The following is a 4,169-nucleotide window of genomic DNA, read 5'->3' as shown; positions in this document are numbered from 1 at the left end:
TCAATGGAAGTGGTTGCAGAATAGTGAAACCACGAGTATACGACAAGGTGTTCTACCTCGATGCATCACAGAACGAAGAGGTCGCAGACTTGACCCTTCTGCCAAGAAGGATAGGCGGCGACCTGAATCAGATATGACGACAGAGCACAACCCTGGTGCAGTTACAAATGTTTCGGAGCACGCCATTCAGCGCACATTGTTGATTCAAATAGTTCAAATGGCTCTGAGCACTCGTAAGGTCATGAGTGCCCTAGAGCTTAGAACTACTTAAACCTAACTAACCTAAGGACATCACACACATCCATGCCCGAGGCAGGATTCGAACCTGCTACCGTAGCGGTCGCGCGGTTCGAGACTGTAGCGCCTAGAACCACTCGGCCAAGCCGGCCGGCGCACATTGTGGAGCATGAGGCTCCAGAGCAGACGAGCAGACAATCTCTGCGTGTAACCATGTTCCCAATGGCATCATCAGTTACAACCGTATTGAGCACGCATCGCGACTGGACCGTGAATCAATGAAAACGGGTTTCCTAGTTGGATGAATCTCATTTCTTATTGTCACTTCGGGATACATCGTCATCCAGGCGAACGGCTGTTCGAAATACACACTGCTATACTGGATCAGACAAGTGGGGACAATATTGTTTTGGAGGACATTAACATGGGCTAACAAGGCACCTGTAGTAGTAATCGAAGGCACCACTACGTGAACATTACTGCGGACCATCTACATCTCATCATGCTTGATGCCATGTTTCAACAAGATAAATGTCGTAGTCACAAGACCAGAGTTGTGCTACAAAGTTTTGAAGAGCGTGCTAGTGTACTCACGTTGAAGTTTTGGCCAATAAATTCGCCCAATCTGAACGCGATGAAACACTCCTCGTGCACAGCTTGTGAATCTATTGAATCTATGCATTTAACACATTTGAAGATATCTTTAAATGAGTTATTAATTCAAGGGATGAGTGAGAATAATAACTACAATAATGAAAAATCGATATTCCCGAAAGGCGCCTGAAATTGACGATAGGCCTGATAGATTTTTTCTTTCTTTCTCTCATGTTTATAATATCTAGAATTGTATGTGAAAATTCAAAATTTCGTAGATTTTATTTATTATCAGCCAACGGCCTTGCCACAGTGGTAACACCGGTTCCCGTCAGCTCACCGAAGTTAAGCGCTGTCGGGCTGGGCTAGCACTTGGATGGGTGACCATCCGGTCTGCCGAGCGCTGTTGGCAAGCGGGGTGCACTCAGCCCTTGGGAGGCAAACTGAGGAGCTACTTGATTGAGAAGTAACTGCTCCGGTCTCGGAAACTGACCAAGCAAGGGAGAGCGGTGTGCTGACCACATGACCCTCCATATCTGCATCCAGTGACGCCTGTGGGCTGAGGATGAAACGGCGGCCAGTCGGTACCTTTGGGCCTTCATGGCCTGTGCAGGAGGGGTTTAGTTTAGTTTTATTTGTTATCTAAATTTTATTTATTATCTTGATTTTGTGGCCAGATGTATTCTCGACGCCACAGTCATCAAGGTTATCCAAGGAAGGTGCTGCATCTACCTGTGAATCGTGTAAACTTTAGGTGTGTGGTATCGTATTTTAACTGTTTACATATCATTATCTCTGACGCCGAAGTTGGGGGTAGTCCAGATTTGCCTACACTGGCTTCAGAATGTCCTTAAAACTGATACTTAGGCTGGCCGATGTATCAGAACATATTCGTTGGCCCTCCTGACCGCCTCACAAGCATTCAAATTTCTGTATACGAGCGAGTCGATAGTGATACAGAAACTTGTTAACATACACTACTGGCCATTAAAATAGCTACACCAAGAAGAAATTAAGGCGATAAACGGGTATTCATTGGACAAATATATTATACTAGAATTGACATGTGATTACATTTTCACGCAATTTGGGCATTGAGTCAAACAGAGCTTGGATGGCGTGTACAGGTACAGCTGCACATGCAACTTCAACACTATAACACAGTTCATCAAGACTAGTGACTGGCGTATCGTGATGAGCCAGTTGCTCGCCCACCATTGACCAGACGTTTTCAATTGGTGAGAGATCTGGAGAATGTGCTGGCCAGGGCAGCAGTCGAACATTTTCTGTATCCAGAAAGGCCCGTACAGGACCTGCAACATGCGGTCGTGCATTATCCTGCTGAAATGTAGAGTTTCGCAGGGATCGAATGAAGGGTAGAGACACAGTCGTAAAACATTTGAAATGTAACGTCCACTGTTCAAAGTGCCGTCAGTGCGAAAAAGCGGTGACAGAAACGTGTAACCAATGGCACCCCATACCATCATGCCGAGTGGTACTCCGGTATGGCGATGACAAATACACGCTTCCAATGTGCGTTCACCGCGATGTCGTCAAAAACGGATGTGACCATCATGATGCTATGAACAGAACCTAGATTCATCCGAAAAAATGACGTTTTGCCATTCGTGCACCTAGGTTCGTCGTTGAGTACACCATCGCAGGCGCTCATGTCTGTGATGCAGCGTCAAGGGTAACCGCAGCCATGGTCTCCGAACTGATAGTCCAAGCTGCTGGAAACGTCGTCGAACTGTTCGTGCAAACGTTCCCGTATGTTGACTCAGGGATCGAGACGTGGCTGCACGATCCGTTACAGCCATGCGGATAAGATGCCTCCCATCTCGACTGCTAGTGATACGAGGCCGTTGGGATCCAGCACGGCGTTCCGTATTACACTCATGAACCCACCGATTTCATATTCTGCTAATAGTCATTGGATCTCGACCAACGGGAGCAGCAATGTCACAATACGATAAACCGCAATCGCATTTCTCCTCCCTACACGAGGCATCACAACAACGTTTCACCAGGCAACGCCGGTCAACTGCTGTTTGTGTATGAGAAATAGGCTGGAAACTTTTTGTCTTGTCAGCACGTTGTAGGTGTCGCCACCGGCATCAACCTTGTGTGAATGCTCTGAAAAGCTAATCATTGTCGGTTAAATTTCGCGTCTGTAGCACGTCATCTTCGTGGCGTAGCAATTTTAATGGCCAATAGTGTATTTAAGGAATTTCTGTAGAGCAATACAGTTTCCTTAAAGTGCAACAGTGATGTGATTATTCAACTACACAAGAAATATGGTGCTTAAGACTACAGACAAGGCAGTTTTGGATGTAGTGCATACCTGCATATTCGCCAGGCGCCTGTAGGCAGCGATGGACAGGGTCGGGGAAATACACTCCTGGAAATGGAAAAAAGAACACATTGACACCGGTGTGTCAGACCCACCATACTTGCTCCGGACACTGCGAGAGGGCTGTAAAAGCAATGATCACACGCACGGCACAGCGGACACACCAGGAACCACGGTGTTGGCCGTCGAATGGCGCTAGCTGCGCAGCATTTGTGCACCGCCGCCGTCAGTGTCAGCCAGTTTGCCGTGGCATACGGAGCTCCATCGCAGTCTTTAACACTGGTAGCATGCCGCGACAGCGTGGACGTGAACCGTATGTGCAGTTGATGGACTTTGAGCGAGGGCGTATAGTGGGCATGCGGGAGGCCGGGTGGACGTACCGCCGAATTGCTCAACACGTGGGGCGTGAGGTCTCCACAGTACATCGATGCTGTCGCTAGTGGTCGGCGGAAGGTGGACGTGCCCGTCGACCTGGGACCGGACAGGAGCGACGCACGGATGCACGCCAAGACCGTAGGATCCTACGCAGTGCCGTAGGGGACCGCACCGCCACTTCCCAGCAAATTAGGGACACTGTTGCTCCTGGGGTATCGGCGAGGACCATTCGCAACCGTCTCCATGAAGCTGGGCTACGGTCCCGCACACCGTTAGGCCGTCTTCCGCTCACGCCCCAACATCGTGCAGCCCGCCTCCAGTGGTGTCGCGACAGGCGTGAATGGAGGGACGAATGGAGACGTGTCGTCTTCAGCGATGAGAGTCGCTTCTGCCTTGGTGTCAATGATGGTCGTATGCGTGTTTGGCGCCGTGCAGGTGAGCGCCACAATCAGGACTGCATACGACCGAGGCACACAGGGCCAACACCCGGCATCATGGTGTGGGGAGCGATCTCCTACACTGGCCGTACACCTCTGGTGATCGTCGAGGGGACACTGAATAGTGCACGGTACATCCAAACCGACATCGAACCCATCGTTCTACCATTCCT

At 49.5% G+C, this 4,169-nt stretch overlaps 1 pseudogene; it reads left to right on the top strand.

Annotated features, from left to right (window-relative positions):
* Positions 1-1,125: 1,125 nt before the first annotated feature.
* On the top strand, positions 1,126-1,243 carry LOC126274351 (5S ribosomal RNA; annotated as a pseudogene).
* Positions 1,244-4,169: the final 2,926 nt, after the last annotated feature.

Source organism: Schistocerca gregaria, chromosome 5 (genome assembly GCF_023897955.1).
Source record: "Schistocerca gregaria isolate iqSchGreg1 chromosome 5, iqSchGreg1.2, whole genome shotgun sequence".
In the NCBI taxonomy this organism is placed as follows: domain Eukaryota; kingdom Metazoa; phylum Arthropoda; class Insecta; order Orthoptera; family Acrididae; genus Schistocerca; species Schistocerca gregaria.
This window is presented reverse-complemented; position numbering and strand designations above follow the sequence as displayed.